A 27,142-nucleotide genomic window follows, 5' to 3' on the forward strand; every position below is an offset into this window, starting at 1 on the left:
ACAACTGAACGAATGGTTAGACAAATTAAATTAACCACAGACTACTCCTGTGACAGCAGAGCGGTCAGAAAGAGAAGAGTACCTGAATTTTGTGAGGCTGGGCATGGAGGCAGCTGAACTAGTTGAAGGGAGCATGGGAGTGAATAGGCTAGAGTCATACGCTGAAGCAGAGTTGAGGTATCTGTGCCCAAAGATAACTAAAGAAGTGAGCAAGGTGCACCAGAAGTTGTCAAATCCGGCAGATAAATACGGCATAGACTCAGACAATACTAAACATCCGAAGAGAAGTTATAGGTTATATTTTGAGCCCAAGTATTTTGATCCCATGAGGTCTACTGGGATGTAGGCACACCTTGAAGAAATATTACAGAGTGCACAAGTTTGGGGAGCCTTAGAGAAGTGGGAAGGCAGATGGGCAAAGAAAAGAGATAAAAGGAAAAGTGACTGCTCGGCGCAGCAGCAGGCGAAACCGGCATCGGATACCGGTATAATTAAGATATTACCTATGACAGAGACGGCAGGAGGTGTTCTTGTCCATGTACCATGGTCGAGCGGTGACATTCTGTCATTCACAAATGACTTTCCCAGGCTGAGGGAGAAACCAATGGAGTGGTACCAGCAGACAGATAGGTTTGTGAAGCTTGCGAAGTAACTTTGGGAAGACCTGAATACCCTGTTTGAGATTATAGTTCCAGCTGACTTGTGGCTTGAGTGCAGAAGAAGTGTGAATTGGCCAACAGCGGAACCGGCAAGGGACAGAGCCACAGGAGCACCGTCTCCTGAGGTGATGAGGTACTACTATAAGGCGATTGAGTTCTTGAAGCAGAAGGTGTCGCCGCAAAATATTGATTGGCAAAAGATTGATCGAATGGCACAGGAAGCCAAAGAGTCGATACATGCATAATATGAAAGGTTGTTGAAGGCGTTCAAGCACTACAGTGGTACAGAGGTCATAGAGGCAAAGGACATGAATCACCTTGTGTTCAGATTTGTTGAAGGATTGAGACCCGAGATTTGTCAGATGATTAAGAATCATTTGATCTGTTGGCAAGCAAAGCCAATTGACGAGGTGTTGCAGTATGCGAAATACTGTAGTGACAAAATTGAGTTGAAGCAGAGAAAGTTGAAGGAGAAGGTAATGGTAATGCAAATTAAGGCAGCACAAGCAGGGATGCAGGGAAATGGTTTACAGCAGATGATGCAACAGACGCAAGGAAACGGGATGTTCCAGGCGCAAGTGAGAGGCAGAGGTCGAGGAGGTTTTGTGAACCGTGGTCCAGATCTGAACACCATAGTGGTTCAAAATGATGTGCAGGGAATGAAGAAGGTGTTATCTTGTCATGCTTACAGGTGCGTCTGACACTGGAAGCGGGAGTGCCTGATGATGGTGCAGGAGGGCGTTGTTCAACAAAGCAATGATGTCAATGCATTCCAAAATGTTAAAGGACCAAGGATGAGAGGCCCTAATCCGAACTTTCAGAATAACATGGTTTAGATGCAGGGTCTTTAACCCATGCAACAAGTGCAGATGTCATTTGTACAACCAGTGCAGATGCAGCAAACACAACAGCAGGTTCCTTTGGTACCTAGACAGCAAATGCAGTTGCCCTTAGCATCAATGGGACAGTAACAGGTGATGCTTCCTCAACAGGTCACAGGTCAAGGAATGAGTCAATATAACGCAGTACAACAGTTCCCATTGCGTGGTGAGAATGGAATAAACGATGAATGGTCAGATGAGAGCTCAGATGGTGAGGAGTGTAGGCTTGCAGCGTCCTTAAAAGTAGATCAAAGGGGACCTTACGTGCAAGGGAAAGTGATGGGTCACAAAGTCTCATTCTTGGTTGACACAGGAGCTACACGCTCTACAGTCAGAAGTGAAGAGAGGTTCCGAAGCTGCCTCTTCCTGGATGCACAGTTAAGGTGGTAGGAGTGGCGACTCAACTCTTGACTAACCTGATCACAGATCCGGTTCAGGTTGAGATTGGTACTTTCCAGGGGTTGCACAGGTTCGTAGTCTGTGATTTGAGTCCTGTGTCCCTACTGGGAAGAGACTTACTGTTCAAGACAAGATGTTCTATCACCTGTTCCAGTGAGGGAATTGAAGTGCAGACAAACAGTGATGATGAAGGGGATGATGGTCAGATTTCAGATCCTGAAACGGAGACGACAGAAGAGGAGTATCCTCTGATTAACTTCTTCCCAATGTTCACAGTGACTGATTTGCCAGCAGACTTGCAGGGCACAGTCAGAGAGAAAGTGTGGGACTTGACAGGAAAGGAAGTGGGACTGATAAAAGGAGTGGAACCAGTTAAAGTTAGTGTAATGCCAAATGCTGTGTTCCCTCAGGTACCGCAGTACCACATGGCGCAAGATGTTCTTATACAGGTAGCACAGGTAATTGCAGACTTTGTGAAGCAAGGAGGTTTGAAAGAAGTGATGAGCAGTCCATGCAATTGACCAATAATGGGACTGAGAAAGCCTTGTGGGAAAGTTCGAATTGTCCAAGACTTGAGAAAAATGTATGACATAGTGGTGAAATGTTGCCCAGTGGTGTCAAATCCAGCTGTGATCATGTTTCAGGTTCCATGCGATGCAGAGTGGTTCACAGTAGTTGATTTGTCCCAAGCGTTCTTTTCTGTGCCCCTTCATGAGGACAGACAATTTCTTTTTAGTTTCAAATTCTTGGACAAGGTCTACAGTTGGTGTCAAATTCCCCAAGGGTTTTCGGAATCACCTTCCATCTTCAATCAGATACTGAAGAAAGATTTGGAGTCATTGGAATTGCCTTTTCAATCGACTCTAGTGCAGTACATTGATGACTTGTTGATTGCATCCAAAACGAGAGATGACTGCAAATACGATTCGATTGCTTTGCTCTGCCACTTGGGAAAGAATGGGTATAAAGTGTCCCCAAAGAAGCTGCAGTATTGTCAGCACGAGGTCAAATACTTAGGTCATGTAATTGAGAAAGGGTCGGGGAAGTTATCCAGGGAGAGAGTGACTGCCGTATTGCAGATGAATCCCCCAACGACACGGAGAGACGTTAGGACGTTCCTGGGAATGGTGGGCTACTGTCACCAGTGGATCCCAAATTTCTCAGTCATCTCCAAGCCATTGATGAGACTGATGATTAAGGATGGGCCAGATGTCCTAACACTGACAGAGAAAAAAATGAAGGCGTTTATTGAATTGAGAGAGTGTATGTGTAGGGCTCCAGCTTTAGGTATGCCTGACTACACAAAGCCTTTTGTCTTGTTTTGTCATGAACGTGATGCATGTTCTTTGTCTGTCCTGACACAGGTCCATGGAGGTGCAAACCGACCAGTAGCATATTTTTCAGCTACTTTGGACACAGTTGCAGCAGCCTTACCGGGTTGTCTGCGTGCAGTAGCAGCAGTTGGTCAAAGCATTGCACAATGTGAAGGCATAGTGATGGGACATCCTTTAACAGTTATGGTCCCTCACTCAGTTGAGATCTTGTTAACCCGTACCAAAACACAGCACATGACAAACGCAAGACTGACGAAATAAGAAACAATTATATTGGGGTCACCAAATGTAACGTTGAAAAGATGTACAGTGCTGAACCCGCCAACTTTGCCTCCAAATGAGAACACAGAAGTTGTGGATGCTGATGATGTAGAACACGATTGCCTTGAGGTAACCGAAATGTGCATCAAACCGAGGCCTGATATTAAAGATACCCAATTGGAAGAAAATGACAAAATTATCTTTGTTGATGGTACATGTTTGAGAGACTCAGTAGGAGTGCTGAGAGCCAGATACGCTGTATGTACAATCACTGGTATCCTGGAAGCGTCTTGGCTTGAGAGTGTATTCCGCTCAAGTGGCTGAATTGGTTGCTCTTACTAGAGCTTGCCATGCTGCCGCCGAATTGAGAGTAAAAATCTATACTGATAGCAGGTACGGATTTGGAATTGTTCATGATTTTGGCCTGCTATGGTCACAGAGGGGTTTCCTGACCTCTTCTGGTTCTCCAGTGAAAAATGGTGAAAGAATTAAGGAGTTGTTGCACGCGATTCAGTTACCTCATGAAATTGCTGTGGTGAAATGCAGCGCTTATTTGAAATCACAAGACTTTGTGTCAATGGGAAATGGATATGCGGATCAAGTCGCAAGGTTTTGCGCATTGAACTGTATATCGTTCAAGGATCAGTGGGAATTGTTACCTGAAACAGAAAATGAGACATGCACAGGTTACGCATTAAGGGTGGTTGACACGTTGGAGGAATTGAAATTGTTGCAGGGACGTGCCCGCAAAGATGAGAAGCGTTCTTGGGTTAGGATGGAATGTGTACAAAGACCAGATGATTTGTGGGTTTCAGATGAAGGGAAGATGGTTTTGCCAAACAGTCTTCTGTCACAGTTTGCAAGATTTTACCATGGGCAAGCACATATTGGGAGAGATGCCACGATCAGGTTGTTCAAAATTGACTGGTTTAACCCAAAGTTCAGACAAGCCGCAGAAGTGATTTGTCACAGGTGCATCTTCTGTCAGCAGATGAATGTGGGGAAAGGGACAGTGGTGAATTTGAGCCACATTGGGAGAGCAGGAGGTCCATTTAGCAGAATGCAATCGGACTTTATTGACATGCCTGTATGTGGAGGTCTGAGATAGGTGTTAGTGATTGTGTGCATCTTTAGTCACTGGATTGAAGCTTACCCTACACCCAGAAATGATAGTCTAACAGTAGCGAAGCTGCTGCTTAGGGAATTGATCCCACGTTTAGGGTTTCAGATCTCTTTAAAATCAGATAGAGGAAGTCACTTCAACAATGAGGTGGTTAAGCTATTGTGTTCAGCATTAAACATTGAGTAGAAGTTGCATTGTAGTTACCGCACTGAAGCATCAGGATTAGTGGAACAAATGAATGGTACCCTGAAGTCGAGAATGGCAAAAATGTGTGCGGCTACGAATTTGAAATGGCCTGATGCATTGCCTTTGGTGTTAATGTCAATGAGAAACACGCCCAACAAGAAGACAGGACTGTCTCCTCAGGAAATTCTCATGGGCCGAGCTATGAGACTGCCTGCAGTGCCTGCAAATGCTCTTGTGAATATCACGGATGATATGGTGTTGGACTACTGCAAGGGTCTGGCTGACGTGGTCTGCTATTTCTCTCACCAGATGGAAGCTACCACACTGCCACCGATAAGTGATCCAGGTCACAACCTGAAAGCTGGTGACTGGGTTGTCATCAAGAAACACGTGAGGAAGTCGTGTTTGGAACCACGTTGGAAGGGGCCATATCAAGTAATACTAACGACTACTACTGCTGTGAAATATGTGGGAATTCCAAACTAGATTCATGCCAGTCACACGAAAAAGATGACGTGTCCAACTGATGAGGAAATTGAGTTGTCAAAAGTAACAGCAACAGAAAAGGAAGTCTCAGGGCCGGAGAGTAATCAAAGGGGAACTGAGACAGAAGGAGGGCCCGTTGAGGACGGCCTAGTCACTCCAATAAGAGACGAAGGAGAAGAGACCCAGAGGGGTGACTGTGAGCCTACCTCAACTGAGGCGCCAGGAGGACTGAGTCAGAAGAAGGTTCTCCCAGAAGTAGGCGGCTACAGACAAGAATTTTAGCCCCTGACAGACCCAGAAGGCGAAGGAGTTGAGGCGGAAGAGAGTCAGAGTGACCATACTCCTCCTGAGCACCATAGAGTCAGAGGAGGGCGACGAGCTGCCACAAGGAAGATCAAAGACCAGAGAGACACTGAAAGGAGATAAGTGGCCAAAATTGCAAGTGACAAAAGGAAGAGTGGTTGTTGATGATGCAATAGATGAAGAAGTTGATACAACAAGGAAAGAAGATCTGAGTGAAGGAGAGTTGCAAGGTGATCGCAAGTTGAAAAGAAAGAGAGTAGCAAACAGAAGGTACGCAGGTCCTGAATGGGCATATGCAACGTCAGCTGAGTGGCAACAAGAGTTCTTGGCGTTCTGTTTTGATCGAGAAGTCCCAGGTCAGTACTTTGGCATCTGAGTCTGGCCAGAGAAAGAGACTGTGTTGATGTGAAAATTGAGCTAAAGAAAACTGAGAAAAGAGACTGATAAATTACCGGATGTGATACTGTTAACCTAAATTGACTTTTGAGAACTGATTTTGACAAGCTGCTAACCAGAATTGACAAGGATCCTGGGAGTGAATGTGAAAACTGTAAATATTTGCTGCAGAGAGACTTTTGTTTGCTTTAACCTGCTGAAAAAAAAATAAAAGAGGATTTAACCATCCTCTGTTGGTTGTTGGTTGAACTTATAGCACTTTGCTTTCTAATTCTTTACAGATCATGGCTAACACTAGAGATGATAATAAGGGGAATAGGTGCTGTAAATGTTTGGGTGTTGGTTTGGGTTTGTGTGTGTGATATTCATTATAGTTCTGATTGTGGGAATGCCATTGGTGGATAAGAGTGAAACTAACAATGCTACAATTCCTGAGACCGCTGCTACACTAACAGCTTGGGAGAGGTTTGAGCAGGACACAAGATATTTGGATGAGGGAACTAATGCGAAAGGGGAACTATCAACTAATGTTTTCTATCGCTTGCTGAGTGAGTATGTTGACACTATGGATGCGAAAGATTGTTATGTGTGTACACAAATTCCTGTTTCAGTGCAAGAGGGAGTTACCTACCATAGTTTGCCTTTAACATATGGGATAAGCTGTAGTTTGTTTCTAACACGATTGTATAACCAGAAAGAGATTCAGTACTTTTATTTGAACAATGATCTTGTGTTTTCTTATGTGCCTATCATAGATGACTTAAATAGTGTAGCGAAATACTATAACATAAAACTAGTTAAGGGGTTCTTTGAAGCAACATTAACAATTAGTACATCCTATGCACACCGCAATAATCTGACATGTCTGCTTACACCTGTAGAGAAAAGCTTTCTAGCTCACACGGAAGATAGAAGGAGGGCATTGAAGGGGAAATTGGAGAAAGGATTGCAGCAGCGAACTTTTGTAAATAGTGAGAGTTATAGCGCAATTAGGGAACAAGAGAAATTAGCTTTAGATGCACTACACGTAGGCAAGCTGTGCATAACGCGACCAAAGTCATATTATGACAATGTGTTTGTGGGAACGAGTGAATGTAAGCATGTGTTTTTGTTTTAGAGTAAATGGACGTTCATGTTAAATGGACAGGATCCAGCAATCCCTGGGATCCATTATATATGTGGACTTAATGCTTATTACCGTCTTCCAAAGGGATGGTATGGGACATGTTATTTGGGGATAGTTTTCCCAAAGATATATCAATTAGAGGACTTGAAAAAGTTTCTGAAATTGTCTGAATTACATCGTACTAGACAAAGGAGAGAGACTGCTGCTGGTGTAGTAGGAGACATATTTGGGGGAATAATTCCTTCATTGGGAGTTATCTTGAACTCCATAAAGATTCGAAAGTTGTCTACTATTGTGGAAAACATGCTGACAAATTTTACAGGGGCTATACTCCTGATGGAAACTGAACTTGCTGCGGAGAGGGCTATGACCCTTCAAAACAGGCTTGCTTTGACATTCTTTTAGCAAAAAATGGTGGAGTTTGTAAAATGCTTAATGAGCGACATTGTTGTGCCTATATACCTGATAATAGTAATGAGATTAAAAGTATGCTTACTAACCTAACAAGAGATAGTACAGATTTGAAGGAGCTGAAAGAACCTGGAGTTTGGGAAAAGGTTGGAAAGGGACTTGCTAAAGTGGGAAGTTGGTTTAGTAATATTTGGCATGGGATACTGGGAAAAATAATACAGGGAATATTGATTGTTTTTGCTTGCCCTTTTGGATTATGGCTGTCATGCAAAATTAGTAAAAGAATACAATTATAAATGGCAAAACATAATAAGAGGAGGGAAGAAAAGAAAAAGGAGAAAATGTTCAGAGCCAAATTGGAAGGGGCAAAATTGAGGGAAGAAATTGAGATGAGAGAATTTTAAAATGCAAATTGTAAGAGAAAAGGTTTGTGTGATGACAAGATTCATCAGAGGACGGATTGTTGCAGTGTGACTTTTAAAATTAACATTAACATGAAAAGCTTGCAAAATAATGTGTAATGAAGCCGCATAGAAGATGTATTAACTTAGAAGAAAATCAATGTACGCATTTGAAATGTGCCCACGGGGAGTGGCCATCAATGTATACAGTGATTAATGAAACTGACTAATAATGAATTAACAGTGTACTAATGTATGATTTTGTATTAGCATTAAGAGTTATGTATTAGGGTTATGCTAAATTACTCACTAGGCCTTAGTTAGCAGGGGTCTGGGCCTAGCTGGCTGGTCTCATATTAACTGTGCTTTTCTAACGTGCAATGTGCTGCTTTTTCTGAAGGACACAAAGCTGTACTTTTCCAGAAGATAGAGATATGTGTGTAGCCGTAGTAAATTCTTTCTCATGTGACCTGACTTGCGCAAGGAGACATTCTTGCCAAATGCAACAGTGTAATTCGCAACAGGTGCAAGGTCGCCTGGACTAGGGGAAGACAATTGAACTACTGACTGGAACGACAAGTGTCGAACGACTGATCCTGCATGCTGACTCATTCGGATGGGTAACTATCTGATGATAACTTGTAATTGTCTGTTTGCCTTTTTGTTCTAGGTACCAACTGCTCTTATGATACCATAGTTAGATGTTTTCCAAATTCATGTTGCTAAATTGTTTTGCATGAAGCCCAACATGCTGATGCTAATTCGTGGATAGTTGAGGAGTTCACTAATATTGGATGCAAATAGACAAATGACTGAATCCTTGCTTTGTTGAATAATGTACTAATGATACTCTGCTAAAGTTGATTCATGTTAACGTCGTGCTTTATTCTAATGTTCATGACCTATGCTTTGATAAAGTCTTACTCGAGTTGCCAAGTTATAATGGTATTGATGTGCTTATTGATTTTGCGACTAATAAATATGATACTAGAGTGTAACTAATAAGGAATAAATATCCTAAATCTGACTAGATTTGTGTGATTATTCATGGCTGAAGGGTCATGGTGTGTTTGACTCTTTTTAAATGTTATTGGTTAATTTGATTGATTAGTTATTGTGAACATTGATGAAGTTATTGATCTATTGATTGAGATGCTAAACGGATATCTCGTTCTGGGAAGTCCCCAAACATGGTCAAAAGATTCATTGGCCTAAAACGAGTCCCCTTGTAAGTCAAATTATCAAGGTTCATATGTGTTATCAGTCCCATCCCCCATTTTGTGTTTTTTGTCCCGCCCCTCCTGCCAAACAAAAAAGTGCTATGACATAGCCAGCGCAGGCTGCATTATAGTGCATTTTTTCATGACTTTCAGCCATGCTGAACAGTAGCCGTGCTGCTATACCCCATAGCTGAAAGACAGTCACATTGACAATGCCAATAGGTCATAAAAGTGTATGTACAAATGTATTTTTAATGGGTTTTTTTAATTACAAGATCCTGGTAGACAACCAAGCCTGTCAGGTCTTTCAAAAAGATTCTAGCAATAATTATAATAGTCAAAGTGGGTAATCAACACTATAATATTTGCCCCCAAACATAATCTGTGAGATTAATTACGTATAACAAAGTACTTGTCTGTAGGATTTCACACTGTGGAATAACAATACATGCTTATAAGTCTATTGATTTTAACATATGCAGTGATAGTAAATGACTCCTATTGTCTCTGCCTTTATTTTTCAGATCAGATCTATGGTATCAATCAATCAATCAATCAATAAAATTTGTAGAGCACGCTACTCACCCGTGAGGGTCTCAAGGCGCTGGGGGGGGGGGGGGAGACCAGGCGGGGGACAGGGAGGGTCACTGGTCGAACAGCCATGTCTTGAGGTTCTTTCTGAAGACCAGTAGGTCTTTGGTTTTGCGAAGGTCGGTGGGGAGGGAGTTCCAGGTTTTGAGGGCGAGGTAGGAGAAAAACCTGCCTTCTGTGGTGGTGTGCTGGATGCGGGGGACTGTGGCTAGGGCGAGGTCGGCTGATCGGAGGTTGCGTGTGGGAGTGTGGAAGTTTACTCTTTCATTGAGGTAGGTTGGGCCGGTGTTGTGGAGGGATTTGTGTGCGTGGATGAGGATCTTGAATGTGATTCTCTTGTCTATGGGGAGCCAGTGAAGGCATTTGAGGTGTGGTGAGATTCGTTTGTGGCGGGGGAGGCCAAGGACGAGGCGCGTGGCTGTGTTCTGGATACTTTGGAGTTTGCGTTTGAGTTTGAGTGTGGTGCCGGCGTAGTCTGCTGCTGATGAGTGCGTGGGTGACTGTCTTTCTGGTTTCTGGGGGGATCCATTTGAAGGATTTTTTTAGAGTGCGGAGTGTGTGGAAGCAGGAGGAGGTTGGAGCATTGATTTGCTGTGTCATGGAGAGGGAGGGGTCGAGGATGATGCCGAGGTTGCGTGTGTGGGTTGCGGGGCCTAGGGCGGTGGGCCACCAGGAGTCGTCCCATGTGGTTTTGTTGGGGCCAAAGATGATGATCTCGGTTTTGTTTGAGTTGAGCTTGAGGTGGTTAGTGGTCATCCAGTTGGCGGTGTCTAGGAGAGCGGCGTGTAGGTTGGTTTTGGCGGTGGTGGGGTTGCGGGTGAGGGAGAGGATGAGTTGGGTGTCATCTGCATAGGAAAGGATAGTCGTTCCGTGTGCTCGGAGGATGTTGGCTAGGGGGATCATGTAGATGTTGAAGAGTGTGGGGCTGAGGGAGGACCCTTTGGGGACTCCGCAGGTGATCTTGGTGGTGTTGGAGTGGAAGGGGCGAAGGCGGACTCTCTGGGTCCGGTTGGTGAGGAAGGAGGTGAGCCAGTCTAAGGCTTTGTAGCAGATTCCTATGTTGTGGAGGCGTGTGCGGAGTGTGTGGTGGCAGACGGTGTCAAAAGCTGCGGAGAGGTCTAGGAGGATGAGTGCGACGGTCTCGCCTTGGTCGACTTTGGTCCTGATGTCGTCAGTGCATGCAATGAGGGCGGTTACTGTGCTGTGATTCTTGCGGAACCCTGATTGTGAGGGGTCAAGGGTGTTGGTTGCTTCGAGGAAGTGGGATAGGCGGGTGTTGACTAATTTCTCTGCAACCTTGGCGGGGAAAGGGAGGAGGGAGATGGGGCAGTAGTTGGAGAGGATCTCCGGGTCGGCTTTTTTTTTTTTTTAGGAGAGCAGTAATTTCTGCATGCTTCCAGGGGTCTGGGTAGGTGGCGGAGTCGAAAGAGGAGTTGATTATGTTGTAGAGTATGGGGGCGATGGTAGGGCTAGCTTTGTTGTAGATGCGGTGTGGACAGGGGTCGGAAGGGGAACCGGAGTGGATGGAGTTCATGGTTTTTACGGTTTCTTCGTGTGTGGTGGGGGTCCATGTGGATAGTGTGGTGGGGGGGTCTTGAGTGGGGGTCGAGTTGGGTGAGTGAGGGGTATGTTTGGTATGAAGCTGTTGTGGATGTCTAGGATTTTGTGGAGGAAGTGGTTGGAAAGGGCGTCACATAGGGGCTGTGTGTGTGTGGGGTCTATGTTGCTGGCTTTGGGTTTGGCAAGTTCATTGATGATGGTGAACAGTTCTTTACTGTTTTGAGAGTTGTTGTCAAGGCGTGTCTTGTAGTGATCTCTTTTGGCGGTGCGTATGAGTTGGTGATGGGTGCGAATGGTGGTTTTGGGGGTGGAGAAGTTGGTTGAGGAAGGTTCTAGTCTCCATATTTTCTCAGCTTGGCGGCATTTGCGCTTGGAGTCCTGAAGTGAACCATGGGGTGTTCTTGATGTTGCGGGTGGTGATGTGTTTTCTGAGGGTGGCTAGTGTGTCTGCGCAGGTAGTGATCCATTTGGAGAGGTTGTGTGCTCCTGCGTTGGGGTGGTTGGTGTGGGGGGGGTTATGGCCAGTTGGGAGTTTAGTCGTTCTGTGGGGATCTTGTCCCACATGCGGTAGGGTGTGGTGTGTGGGGGGTTTGGTGAAGGAGAAGTGGATGCAGCGGTGGTCAGTCCAGAGGAGTTCTGTGGTGTGGGTGTAGGCTATGTGTTGGCTTGAGATGAAGATTGCGTCCAGCGTGTGTCCTGCTGAGTGGATGGGTGCGGTGACCAGTTGTTTGAGTCTGAGGTTGTTGAGGTTGTCTATGAGGGAGGTAGTGTTGTGGTCTTGTGGGTTTTCTAAGTGAATGTTGAAATCACCGAGGATGATGTAGTCTGTGGAGGTGAGGGCGTACGGGCTGATGCTGTTGGCGATGGTGTCGCAGAAGGCGGGGCGTGGTCCAGGTGGTCTGTAGATTAGTGTACCTCTGAGGGTGGAGTTGTTGTTGATGTGGATGAGGAAGTGCATGTGTTCAGTGTTGCCGATAGTGTCTTGGGAGCTGGTGGTGACTTTGATGGTGTCCACCTGGCCTGTTGAGGCGGTCTTTGTGTTGGAGTTTGTATCCTTTGGGGGTGGCTATGGCTATGTCGGGTTCTGAGGAGGGGTTGGTCCAGGTTTCAGGGAGGAAGGCGATGTCAGGTGAGTGTGATGTGATGAGGTCCCAGAGTTCTATGGCATGTTTATGAAGGGAGCGGATGTTGAGGAGCAGGCAGTTCAGGTGGTTGTGGTGGGTGGCGTTGGTGTGGTGCGTGAGGGTGTTGTTGCGGGGTGTGTTCTGGTTGTGGGCTGGTGTGCTGTGGGGTTGGTTGGTGGGAGCAGGGTGGGTGAGTCTTGAGTTGGGGGTGTTGTCTTTGTTGAAGGTGGGGTCCCTGTGGTTGGTGTGTGGTGTGAGGGATGACAAGCAGGAGAAGTGGCAGGTGTGGTAGGTGAAGGGGCCATGAGTGTGTGTGGGGCTAGATGTGGTGCATGTGGGGCGGGGGCCTGGGTTGAGAGAGTGGAGGGTGAGGGGGGAGTAGGTGTGTCTGAGAGGGCCAGGGGTTCTGGTGCTGGACGCGGACGGGCGCAGACGGGCTTGCCTTTGGTGCGCCTTTGGCGTGCCAGCGGCACGCCCGCTGCGTGTGTCCGCTGCGCGGCTGCGCCGCGGCTGCCATAAGAGGAGGGGAGGGTGGGAGTGGCAGCTGGGAGGCGGGAGGGCCTGTCCAATGAGAGGGCTGGGGGGGCGGGGCCGCAGGGGACGCAGCGGCGGGGAAAAAGCCTAATGAAGAGGTGAGAAGGAGGGGGAGGCGGGAGGAGCCGCAGGGGACGCAGCGGTGGGGAAAAAAGCCTAATGAAGAGGTGAGAAGGAGGGGGAGGCGGGAGGAGCCGCAGGGGATGCAGCGGAGGGGGAAAAAAACCTAATGAAGAGGTGAGAAGGAGGTGGGAGGCGGGAGGGGCCGCAGGGGACGCAGCAGCGGGGAAAAAAGCCTAATGAAGAGGTGAGAAGGAGGGGGGAGGTGGGAGGGGCCGCAGGGGACGCAGCGGCAGGGAAAAAAGGCAAAAAGGTAACGGGAGAGGAGGTGGCACAGAAGGCAGAGCGGGGAGCGACCTACCTGCAAGCAGGGTCAAAGGTTGCTTTCGCGTGTAACTTTTCCGAATGAACCCATAACCAACTCAAACCTACTATACTGAGCATAGGTCCTCCCACAAGGCAACCATTAGGTATACCATAAAGTAAATTCAAATATGTACACATTTATAGTTGTCCAAACAATATAAAATTCTTCCTAAAATGGCCTATTAAGGAGAATCTTCTATCCCAAAGTTTTGTTTTAGTGGGTCATAAATACCAAAACCCTTACCTACTAGTTTTTAGATTCCATGTACCAAACACCTGCCTACAGGTAAAGCTACAGGCTTTAACAAATTTAACATTTCAACCATAAAGGTCTATTGTCTTAAACACAGGCTTTTCACCGAATGTAAGTTAGGCCTACTGGTTTTGGTATTACATTTTATAATAAACAGAACAAACCTAGGGAATCTGCGATTAATTTTCCCAATGAAATAATATGGCCTAAAGTCTTTACTGTTGTCTTGATTCCATAACAACATAAGCCTATTGAAGCTAGCAACCATGATGCATACAGCTATAAAATTACAAATATGAACAAAATTGTGTTTGGCAGAACAATATACTTCTTCTCTCAAAATAGCCTAACAAGGATAATCAAAGTGAAAATTCGATCCTCTAGGTTTTATTAGAGGGTGTGACTACCACCAAACCATTGCCTACTAAGGTAATATGTGACATTTTGTGTAACATAATGCATTTCTGCAGCCTGTAAAAGTGTGTAACGTCAATCCACAGATAAAGGTATTTTACCTTTAACAAATGCTTTTCACAGTAATGCTTTAATGTAAGTAATGCAGGCCTACCTTTCTCATAAGTTTTGTAATATTCAGATTATACCTATAACATTTCATATAACTTTTCAAAGTGAACCAATCAGGCCTATATCCCATTTCTTTGGCTCAGCTGAGGCCTGTCCTAATGGGCTAAGAGGTCACGCCCCTTCACCTTTTGGCCACCATAAAAAGTGTCTGTGAGGCTGAACAAAGGTCAGCTTGAAAAACACTCTTTGGGCCAGGTTTACAAGGCCCTTGCCCCTCCTTGCACCCCATTAGCAGCATTTATTTTTAAGCTAATGAGGCTCAAGGAAGCAATTTTTGCCAAGCCATATCTACAAAGTGGTGCAACGCATGCATTGTGCCACTTTGAGACCCCTTGCATCAGGCATCATGTATGGAAAGGGGAAGTTCCTGTGTTAGGAGGGCTGCAATAATGGTGCAGTGAAATCTACAAGACTTCACTGTACCATTTTTGGTGTAATTTAAAAAAAAGTTAAAATGATGCAATGTTGTAATCGATGGGCCTCCTTGCACTTTGCTACACTAGCGTCAACATTTTTGATGCTAGTGTAGCAAAGCGCCACATTAGCATAAAAAAATTTGACACTGTTGTTCTAACGACCACCATGGTGTGCAGTATTATAAATACGACGCACACATGGTGTCATTAGGTGGGGCAAGGGTGACGCAAGAAAAGTGATGCATCAGTACTGATGCACCACTTTCTTGTAAATCTGGCCCTTTATTTTCAGGTCAGACAGCCAGGAGTTAGACATGCGCTAAAGGTGCAGGCACCTGGCTGCCTGAGCTGAATTTTGCTGGGCTGAAGAAGTCACAGCTCCTGTGGGCGTGGCCGCTTCAGCCTGGTAAACCACCTCAAGGCCCACCCCCTCATGACATGAGGAGCCTCCCTGATTGTTTCAGGCACGAGCGCTTCAGTTCTAACCCCTGAAGTGCCCAGGGCCGTGTGTCATTCACTGACACCTCATTAGGGAGAGGGGTGGGGTCAGCAGTCCCACTGATTCCAATCCACTTTGTGACGAGTGAAAGACAGCTGCCTTCCCTAAGGCAGCAGTTCCGGCCCTCCTGGGATTTCTGACGCAGATCGCTGTGCATGCAGGTAAGTATGATTTTATTTTTAATGATTGGTGCATGGATATTTGGGAGTGAATGTTGCGAATGGATGTGTATGTGTGCGTGCATGTGTGAATGCATGATTGTGAGTGAACATTTATGTGTGTGTTTGTGTCCCATCCGCTGCGGCTGTGCAAGGTAAGTGAAAAGTCCATAAAGGAGACTCCCATCATGATTTTCTAAATCTGGACCACCATAATCGGATTAGGGTATCTACCAAGCACCCTACAAAATTAAAATGTATTTGGCCCCTGGAACCAATAGATTATCTTTTAGCCCACAGGTACCTCTGTTACGAAGGTCATCAGAATGCAAAATGTTGGTGACCCAACCCATTTCCAGTCACCTAAAGCTTTGCCCAGAGTACTGCCTGCTGATGAGGAGCCACCTCGGAGATGAAGAACACTCCGCACTGGGATGCTAGTTGGAGTGAGAAGTGCTGATCGAGTAATACAGGAGAAATTTATGTGGCAGCCCAAGAGATGGGCATTGTGTGGGAAGGGGAAGGATCCTGAACAATCAGGGTTTAGTGACCTCCAATTAAACTGTTACTGCTGGCAGTGGTGCCGGAATAGCTTTCGGAGTGGGGGTCCTGCCATTAATAATATATCACTGAAATCAGAGGGATTTTGAAAAATTCAAGCATCACTCAAAAAACATAAGGGTGGCGAATGTGCCATGCCAGTTTAGCAGAAGAGTGGTAATGGTGTGGTATGTAGCTGATGGTGCATTTTAAAGAACTGGTGAGATAGAACAGAGTCATTTACGGATGGTACATTTTCAATTGAAATGGCCACTAAATTTGCATGGACATGCAGTTTTACTGGTAAAACTATATAGCATTAAAACAATAATGTGTGGAAAATGGGTTTCAGCAAATAGTTATCATTTGTGGATCTCCAAGAAAAGTGACTTGATTTGTTTTGATCCTATTAAAATCTTTGCTTCCATCACACTTAAAAAATACAATACATGTTCTTAACTTGTGCTTTCCTAATTGCTGATATAATTTGAAATACACATGTAGTTAATTTGGTATTTAAATGTTATGTGTTAGGAAAAAACTGACATCCTTTCATTTTCTGCACCAAGGTAGGATTGCCACCTAGATCAATACAAGTACATGAAAGTTACCAAATAAGCAGCAATTCAAATGTCAGACATAGTGTAACAAATGACCTTTGTCTTTGTGTGCCTCAAATGTGACAAGATAAACAAAAAATTCAAAGACATCTCTATTATTCAATCATCTTCTGAACTCCAGTATGATTATTTATGGGAGAACTGCAGCACCCCCAGCACCCCTACTCCCATGCCTATGAATTGGACATCAAACTGAATCTGAAGTACATCCCTTTAGCATTCTCCGACAGGATAGTGAGTCTGAGCAGTTCAAGGTAGGGGTTAAAAACTCGGAACACAAACTGAGGAAAGCCTGCAAAAACGTATCCAGTGACTGCTTTACTTTTAAAAAAGAAAAGTACTTCAAAGCACACAAGACGAAATACTAGGCATAACATAAAGATTACATTGAAAGCCAAAAGCCCCTTGTGTTGTCACAACTGGAGTTCTGAATATAAATGTATATGTGCCGTTTATGAGACAAATACCATGGGTCCGACTCACAAAAGTAAACTTATACTTTTGAGCTAAACTTGGAAAAAAGATTTCTTTGCATCTTTTTTCCGATATTTTTAATGCCTGCTCAGAGCAGACGTTAAAAGGGTCACAACATTTTTTATAATGGGCCCCTATGTACTGTTCAGGGTTAGTTGCAACATTTTGGCGTTACCCCTGAGCAGCACATCAATAGCGTTACAAATTTTGACGTTATTGCCTCCTACCCTGCTCCATGGTTTGCCGAATTTTAAATACAGTACACACATGGTGGCGGAAGGGGGGCGCTAATGGGTGCAAGAAAAGTGCACAGGGTGCAGCTACACTTTTCTCAAATCTACCTCTTAGCCTGTTGCAACCTATGTCTTTCAAGTGCAGAGGAAGATAAGTCACTTCTGGGAGAAGAACCATCCAACAGAGGCGAGCGATGGCTAATCCAAGGGGAGAACCCACTGCTCTTCCAAGCAGCCTTGTCAACTGCCAGTAATGTACAGCAGGAGGACGAAGAAGTAGAGAAGAAGGAGGAGGAAGCAGAAAATGAGGAACAAGATCAGTTGCTGTGTGCAGAGGATGATGCGGCTGGACCTCTGCCCAACATTGTTGGCCCACTGGGCAAAAGATCTAAGCTCACCACGATGGGATGCACAATGCTCCGGCCTCCAACTCCATCCCCATGCATTGCCCATTTTCAGCACTCAGCCAACCACCAGCCACAGCATTTACATACCCCAATACAACCATTAACCACTCACAGACCTCACATTCAGGTCAGACTTGTTGGTTCCCCTACACACTCCTCCTGAGACAGTGCATCCCAGGCCTTCTCTCCACAATCTGAGGGACCTACCACCCCTGGTGAGGAGCAGCTATCCCCTATGCACCAACCTCCAGCCAACAGACTCCCACCTGACACCACCCTGACGTCACCCTCCCCAACTGCTCAACCTGATGTTGCTATCCCATGCGGAGGGGGCTAGTGGATAGTAATGGTGGCCAGAGGGAGGAGGATTTTTTCCAATAGCAGGCTGATTTGAGGCAGGGCATTCGTGCCCTAGGGGGTACTCTGTCTGACATTTCAGACTCACTACAGGACAGGTGCCAATTCTCTCAACAGGTTGACAGACTGACCGAGGTCTTGGACAGGATGGATAAATCTCGGTAAGACATGTCCAAGAAGATAAATGACATCATGGCCATCCATAAGAGAGTGCAAGACACCATGCCTTGGCCATGAAAATGAATGAGGGCATGCTTAAACTGATACAAAGTCACCTTCATGGTCAACACATTGAGGGGAGCCAACACATCTACCTGCACCACGTCACATCCAGCCACCAGTACCACAACCTGCACAGGAATCCCCCAACTATCACAGGCACCACTCCCATTGCACATGCCCCCCACTGCACAGTCACGTCCTCCACATGTACAGCCACCATCAGCCACTGTACAGGTACCCTCACCACCTGTCCAATCACATCCCGTACCTGTACAGCTACCATCATATCCGTCCAGGCACGTCCCCCACCTGTACAGCCACCATTACACCCTTTCTAGGCATGTCCACTACCTGTACAGCCATCATCACCCTCTGTACTGTCCCACCCCTCGCCTGTACAGCCACTGTCACCTCCTGTATAGGCACCATTTCCACCCAGACATCAGCACCAACATGTTAAACACACTTACTCACAGAGATCCTCACCACCACAATTGCAAAGTCTCAAGAGGGATCCCCCTTGATCAATGTCATCTATATGTTTTCAATACACTTTGTAAATAAGTTGAGCAGTGGTTGATGATGGTCAATTGGTCAACCTGTTTTTAGGCCATATATGTGTTGATAAATTTGTGTAAGACATGTATATTAGTAGAACCAGTGCTTTATTTGTGCCTGTGGTTTCCGGAGCGGGGCACCAGCACTTATCCTTGAAGGCCGGCACTTATTTTTCTGCCTCAAGCATTTACTACAAGCAAAAGACACGTAAGGGAAAGATGGAGGAAGGGAAAAGTGAAAAAAGTCACAAATGGAGAAAGCAGAAAGCTGCAGGTGTGACCTGAAGGGGCAAGGAGTGGCTGTAAATGAATGAAAGAGCCTGGAGATGGCTTCGGGATTACCTGCCTCAGTATTCCGTGTTTGTACATTTAATTGCAGCAGCCATTTTTATTTACAAGTTAAGCACTGAGTAGAACCATATGTGTACAAAGGTATAATTTTGAAAGCATAGGTAAACACATAACTATGTGGCTTCAATAGTTTGAATGCTGCAAATATAATGAAGCACACAACACAGAGGTGGATTCTTCTTAAATTTTATTGGAAATATGTTTTTTTTTTTAAACTTCCATTGGAAAGTAAGAAAGGAAATCAAATAGAATCTTAAAACAGATTGCGCATGGGGACTGTATGGGTGGGCAAAATAAATATAACACATCAGGAAGCATCAGTGTGACTGTGAAAACAATGTCTAGTCACTGGCCATCCTCACTATCATCCTTCACAATAATGTCCAAATCCTCTGTGCCTGTGGACTGTTCTTGGCTGGCCTGTGCAGGGCCAGACATCCCACGAGAGTGGGCAAAAGGAGGGCTACGAGGGGTAGCAAGGAAAACAGAGAAGGATGACGTACTGGGAGACACAACAACAGTGGTGGGCAGGGGGGTTGGGCCAACACAGACAAAAGGGCTGCCCCAAAGGAAGTTATGGAGGCACTGAGGTGAGCCATGTCTCAGGATTCTGCCTCTTGGAGCATACAGAGTTCATATCTGATTCTCTTGTAAGGTCTAAAAGGACACATTCCCAACAACCTCAGATGCCAGCACCAGTTCCTGTGAGGCAGTCAGAGGAATCACTGTACATGGAGGGGTCTGGGTTGAACAAAAAGGATGTGAGGTGACAGGATTAGGTGCCGCCATCGGCTCTTCTGGGCAGGCATATGGAGGGAGAGTAGTGGCAGTGGGTGCAGCTGGAGGCCCCAATTGAATGGGAGTCTCTGGAGTTAGGGAGGGTCAGTGGCAGGCTCAGATGGCAATGGTGCCTGCCCTGGAGACACCACATCAAAACCTGGTCTTCTGGGTCGGGGACATCCATCCCCCCTCCCCCCCAGCGGATGGTGCCCCTCTCAATGTCCCCCCCACCCCAATGTCTGCAGTCTCCACCCGGGCTGATGGTGCTGCTATTGTATTGTCCGTCCAGTTGTGTGTACTTCTTCTGCTCCGGTCTTCCTCTCCCTCCTACTCCTCCTCGCTGCTGGTGTTGAGAGGTCATACGCATCTACGAACTGATATGCCACTCTCCTGCCACTGGTTCTGGGTAGATGTCCCTTGGCCAGCCCTGTCCACTAAAACAGAAAGCAAACAATTATGTAGTTGGCGTACAAATCACCAAGAAGGTCACAACAAAATGAAGCAAGTGCTGACTTTGTAATCCTGTTATCACTAAGCAATGTAATGTTTAGAGAGGCCAAAACTATGTGTATCTTCATCACAGTAATGTCCTGATATTAAACAACAATTACATCTGTCTTAGGTTTGCTCTGTATCCCCTTGAGTATTTACTTACACACACTGCCAGCATTGGTGTTGAGCATAACCTGGTTGTGCCAATATTCTTCCTAAAAAGTGTAGAAGAGGGTGTGGTTATTTTCCTTTTGTAACATGTAAAACAAATTGTAAACGTGGTGCACTGAAATATATTAGTAAAAATGCACAATAAAGTTAACGTTTATGCAAGCCGCAATACTGGCTTGCAAGAATGTCAATGTTGTAGTATTTAAAAAATGTTTTTCTTTATAATCATTTTATATATTCAACCAGTTACACATTTAAATATATTTGAACTAAAAGTATAGTTGTGTTGATTTTAGCTGGTCAGAATAAAGGACACATTATCTGTGTATGTTCTGTCCTTCAATGTGAAAGCATGTTTTTACAAAGTTGCAGGTGCTGAAGTTAACAAGGAGCTTGTTGTGCATGAGAGTTAAGAGGGTCTGAAAGAAAACTACCAGACAAAAGGAGTACCTTGGCGCTGGCAGTTACAGGTTTTGGTCTTCCTGAATCAGAGGGTGTATCAAGGTCGGGAGTTGAAGGCTTCAGAAGATTGAATTATTAATTATAACTGCCTTACAGTTTTGTTTTTCAAAATAAGAGTTTTTGTCATGATGTCATAACACTTGGGAAAACCAAGATTTAAGACTAGTTTAGCTAGCGAGGGATTCAAACTCTCTCTGCCCTTTCAGAGCGGACCTTTGTGAGGTATAGACCTCACACTTTCCATGTGGCTTTATGCCACCGAACCTCTCTTAAACAGAATCTTCTACTGAAGTTATGTTTGCTAACCTTTTTCCAATATTCTTTTAGTATTAGCATAGTGTAGGAGCTAGATTCAATAGTTAGGCAGCAGAACTTAATTTTAGAATCCAGGCACCAAGTACTTTTCATGATTTTCTCCATTGTTTCTATTGAAGTTTTGTTATTTTATATGTTGCTTTGATTTAATATTGCGCAACGCCTTAACTCTCCATTGGCGATTTTGTGTCTCTATACTATGGTTTTGACACTCATCTATGTATCTTTGAGTCTGTAATAAAGCCCTTTGAAATATTAATTTAGACTGAGGTTTATTATGGACTTTTTGTTTTGCACTGTAATTGATTTGAATGATTGGTTAAAATTACTTCTTCACCCCTTGGAACAGAGATAAAAGATACAATTGAACCTAGATGAAAAGATAGGCTTCATCAGGTGGTAGCAAAAGAGGATGGTTCTCTTTCCGAATTGAGGTGAACTGGAACTAGGCTCTAGAATAGTTAGTCCCCAGGGCCCCAACCCCAGTGTCAATGCCCAGAGTTGGAGAATAGGTGAAGTTCCGGAGGATCGGAAGAGAGTTGTACTGGCAGGGGAAGAGAATCAATAGGATTGCTGAGTGCAGCGGTTTGCGTTTAGCTTGCAGTGATTGTGAAATTGGTTGGTGTTTTGCAAAGATGTTTGCATGTTGTGTGAGTGTGGTGATTTATAGAGACAGTCCCAGTTAATATATGACTAGTAGTTCCTATGTATAAAACAGGAGCTTCTTGGAGAAATACTTTCAATTTGACTATACACAGCAATGGTGAAAGGCAGAGCAGAGTTCCAAATACTGAGTGTTAGGGAGTTTGTTCATTTAGTTCCAACACACACTAGCACTCCATGTGGAGCAAGTGCAGATATGACTTTGAATTTGCCGGTATGCACGTCAATAGGTACATATCAGAAGATACCCACACATAATCCTTTTACATGGGAACCACCTTTGAATTTGAAGAATGATGCTCAGGGAAGTGATCCCACACGTAAGATTCCTGTGGTGACCCAATCTATTAGTGCAAAGGAGATAGATGATTGGGTACAATTCTTTATTGGAAACACCCCATCCAAGGAGAGTACTAGCTCAGGGGTGAGTCAGGAAATGCTTTCATCAACACCGAGAAAGAGGACTTTAAATGTGACAAAGTTGGCAACAGATTTGGATGCAAAGATAGTTGGATATCCTGGTTTGGAACAGCTAGAGACCTATCAAGAGGATGAGCTCGCATTCATGTGTATAGATATTATTAAGCAAGCAAGCCAAATTCATGATAAATTGACGGAATTGGCTCAAAAATGTGAGGTAGCCATAAATAAAACTAAGGCTTTGTAAATAAGCTATTAAGGGTGATTCAGTGAAAAGGACATTGCTGATATGACAACTCCGGGATTAAAGAACTGATTCAGAACAGTAGCAGATGGAATGAATTAGATAACTGGGAGACCAAATGGGTGAAAAAGAAAGAGGTGTAGAAACCGTCAGGTGAACAGCCACCCATTGGGGCAGAAGGAGGTATTACAACCTTTCCCTTCAGAGAAATGCCGGGTGGTGGTGATGTTCATGTGCCATGGAGTCAAAGTGATCTTGCATCATTTACTAATTATTTCCCAAAAGTGCGAGAGAAGCCAGTGGAATGGTATCGACAGATTTAAAGATCTGTGAAAATGTCAAAGGTATTGTGGATTGATTTGAATACATTGTTGTTATGGACTGAGTGCAAAATAGCTGTTCGATGGCCTGAGACAGAACCAACTAGGAACGTAGTGACAAAGGGCCCTTCGCTATTGGTGTTGAAGAAATGTCAGGAGAGTATGACATTCTTGAAAGGGAAGGTGCCTCCTCAAGATGTTGATTGCGTCAAGATTGATAGAACAACTCACGAACCAAAGGAGTCGATCCATGCTCACTATGAAAGGCTGTTACAAGCAATTAAACAGCATGGTGGTATGGAGACTTTAGAGGCAAAGGATATGGGACATTTTGTGTCAAGGGTGTGTGACAGCATAGAGGCCAGACATAAGTCTTATGATTCTGGGGGCACCAGAAAGTCCTACGTGAGATGGCCGCACTGTAGTGTGGCTCAGCGGACCGTAGCCTGATATCCTCCATTAATCCTCAATATAAGAGTCCATCCACGCTAAGAGGGCGCTACACTATGCAGGGGATGGCTCGGCACCTATAGTCAGCCAACAGCACATTGATCAATGCAATGTACCTCTTCCATTTGGACTGTGTGCCTCAGCGTTTGCAGAAGATGACAGCCTCAGTACGCGGATTAAGGAGCGGCTGGGGATACGCTGGCAGCGGTGGCATGGCTATAATTGTGGCACTATCGGGACACCACCTGGGGACCTTGCACTCAAGAGAGGTTGTCTGTAGGTCCACATAGGCGGACCTGAGCTCCTTGGTGCTACATGTGTTATGTGGCCTGTGAGCGGTAGCAGTCAGCATGAGTGGGCCTTGTGACCGCCTTGCACCATCGGTGGTGGAAAGGCCTGGGCGTGCTGCTGGGCCTGCGGGCTACAAAGGGAGGTGAGAGCGCACTTTCTGGGGGCCCAGGGTAAGCAAAGACTGGACAGCACAGTGTCTGCTGTTTTTATAGTTCACAGAAGGGGCCTGTTACTTTTGTGGCCCTAAGCCCTCCCCCATGCTGAAGTGATGGCACCATAACGTGGAGTGTGCAATACAGCAGCTAGCCTATAGATAGTGCCAGTGCTGAGTGAGTGCTGGGGGCTGTGGTGAGGAGCGAGGCTGCCAGGGCACGGCTGGTTGCTGCGGGGTGTCCCTGGCGGGGCGATCAGTGCCGTGCTTCGCTGACAGAGGGCTTGGACGCAGCCCAATTTCACCCACAGCAGAGATAAGTGCTCTTGGTGTGGCCTTCACCCTCACGCACTGGTGGCTTTCTCCCTTATATATCATAGCGCGCTGAGATCAGTGGGGGTCATGGGGAATTCATATTTAGGCACGCAAAATAGTTGACATTAACTGCCCTTGCTCTGTTGCACCATGGGAAAGTCGGATAAGCAACAATTGCACCTAACATTCGACACCAAGCGAGCCACCAGACCAGTGCAGGAAGAATCTCCAGAAGCTGCACATGAGGAGCACACCAGGAGGAGTGTTGCACCGGAGAGCACACTGCTTGCCATGCAGCAAAGTCTGCAGTTCATAGACAACAACACTGATTCCTTAAACCTGTGCATGGATCAAATGGCTACTAAGTTAGACCACCATGGAACAGTCATAACCGAGGCTAAGGAGGTGCTTTCAGTGACGGAGTATACTCTGCACAGCATGCGCGATGCCTCTCTTAATATGGAAAAGGTGATTGCCCTTATTCAAGCTAAGAATGAAGTCCTTGAGGCGCGATCCCACAAAAACAACATCTGCATTCTTGGGATTCCAGAGTCAACCAACACCGGAAAAATGGAACTCTATGTTATGCAGCTCCTCAGAGATGTGTTTGGTGATGAACACTTTTCCAGTCTGCTGATCGTTGAACGTGCCCATTGATTGTTGATGCCACGACCCCTCCCGGAACACCGCCACAACCAATAATCGCTAGGTTGCTCAAATATTACCACCACAATACGGTGTTCTGGCTGTCCAAGGACAGAATGAAGATTCAACATCAAGGTTCAGACATTGCCCTTTTCCTGGATTTCACAGTGGCAGTCCAGACAGCAAGGTGTGAGTTCACATTTGTGAAGAAGAAGCTGCAGCAGGCTGGACTGACCTACACCATGTTGTACCAGGCTAGACTTTGTGTGGGCCTGCCTGATGACCCGAAAACTTTCACCATGCTGAAAGGTCATCCTAGAGAACATACAGAAAGCAGGGCTGAACTTCAAATCCTCCCTAGATAAGCTAACTGACTGAAGTTGGGGCCTGTTCTGATAAACAGGTTGAGGGACTTGGCTGGCACCCATGGCCATGGAGGGCAGGGGAATGGTTTGTAGTCCCGTGCCGCTGCTGTGCCTCTGACTCTCCTATATGCTCTCAAGTTACACTGGTTGCAATGTTGGCTCGGTCACCTCCTTCCACCTGGAGGCCTGCCCCCAGAAGGGAATGTCCCACTTGTCCGTGTGAGTACCCTCTCAGTGCAAGTGTATTGCCTAGAGGGGACCTAAGTGTTTGTCATTGCTGTTTTGTGTTTCATTGGGGGGCATATGTGCCTTTAGCAGGTTGGGGTTGCTGAAGTGGGAGGTGGGTGGGGAGATAATAGAGATCTGCCTTGCCCATATGACTTTTTCAATTAGCACCTTGTCTGTTGTTGCAATGCTTGATGATTATCAGTGCCCAATGACGACCCAGTGATATGAGCATAACTGTCAGTCCTGCTATTGCCTCTCTAAATCTTACCTCCCAGAATGTGCGAGGATTGAATAACCAGAAAAAGATTTGGCAGGTATTGGCATACCTTGACCGGTATTTTATGCATGTTGCCTATTTGAAAGAAGCACATTTGTCAAAACATGCTACGAACACAGTGGGAAGAAAATGGGTGGGTTCTGTATAGCATCCTCATACTCCTATTGTTGTGTAGCCATTTTAGATATAGCTTCACACACATTATTTTAGTGAACTAGGCCTGCCGCTGTGCAGTTTAACATAGACATATTTTATTCAGCTTTGTTTATTATTTTAACAATAGCCACATTTGTGGTCTTGTTTTATTTCTCTCAATGTAGCTGTTCTTTGCCTAGGTCAGCACTGCATTCTTAAACAACACATTTCTTTCACTCTCTGCTTTTCTTAAGGCTTCAGTAAGATAGGTTACCGGTAAACGTAGTAAATCTTTGTCTCTAGTGTTCATAGAAACATACACATCCTTACGTAGGGACATTTTCTCAGAACATTAGCTGTTTTATTATAAAGACACTTCTCTGTCCCATTCATGTTAAAGGGAGTTTCCAGCCAGATGCCACGACTGTATGCTGATTGCTGAATGCTCTGCTACAGCTGCTTATGCAGACTACAGGCCTCTTGCTCAGGTATCAGGGATGATGTCTTCTCAGGGGAGCATGTTAGAGCTTAACATGCTGTGCCCTAACATAGCCTAGGTAGGAATTATTTTAATGACTCTAGTGACAATATGGTAGCATTATTTTTATGCTTCAGTCTGCTCGTCACTATTTTAAACCTGTCATGCTTTATCGTCCTGGTTATCGCAGTATATTTTTTATTATCTAAGATGCAGTTGCTTCATTAAAACCTTATTGAAACATATACTGCCTCTGATTGTCCTTGTATATGTGAGACTAACGTAAATGAGAGAAACGGATGTGATCTGAGTGACCACGATTTCCCTGAGTCAATTGTGTAATGCGCACGGCTGCCTAATCATCCTTGCTCTTGAGTAGAGATGAGGCACTGCTAGTTAGCCGGAGCAAAACCCAGATTAGGTCGACAGGTGTCACCTGTAATGGGTTAGACTCTATCCCCCACAGTACAAGTGATATTGCCGCTCAAATCCAGTGGTATCATTAAAATAATGAGAGCCTATGCAACACTATTACACCCAAGGGGTTATTATTCTTGTCCAGAGGGGGTGCAATTTGACCTGACACTCGGAAATAAATCAGGGTCGATATGGTATAGCACAGGGCAAGATGTGCAGTACCATGATTACTATGGTTAACTCCTACGGCGCAAACATAGACAACCCAGATTTTTTTTACATATCTGGGGCCCTCTGCATGCCTTGCCATCTCTGCCTCTGGTGTGGGGAGGAGATCCTAATATATGCGTGTACCCATGGTTGGATAGGTTGGCTTCCTTGACTGGGCATGATAGGTGTGCTACGAAAGTAATGAGAGAATCTATGACAG

At 45.3% G+C, this 27,142-nt stretch overlaps 1 long non-coding RNA gene across 1 annotated transcript in view; it reads right to left on the bottom strand.

Moving 5' to 3' along the window:
• Positions 1–20,144: 20,144 nt before the first annotated feature.
• LOC138294105 (uncharacterized) overlaps positions 20,145–27,142 on the bottom strand; it is a 137,644-nt gene continuing 130,646 nt past the window's right edge. Inside the window, exons 2-3 of the long non-coding RNA XR_011203188.1 lie at positions 20,529–20,580; positions 20,145–20,307 (exon numbers count right to left, since the gene is read on the bottom strand). This is a non-coding gene — a long non-coding RNA (uncharacterized lncRNA). The remainder of the gene's footprint in view (positions 20,308–20,528; positions 20,581–27,142) is intronic.

The sequence above is a fragment of the Pleurodeles waltl genome, chromosome 4_2 (assembly GCF_031143425.1).
Source record: "Pleurodeles waltl isolate 20211129_DDA chromosome 4_2, aPleWal1.hap1.20221129, whole genome shotgun sequence".
Taxonomy (NCBI): Eukaryota; Metazoa; Chordata; class Amphibia; order Caudata; family Salamandridae; genus Pleurodeles; species Pleurodeles waltl.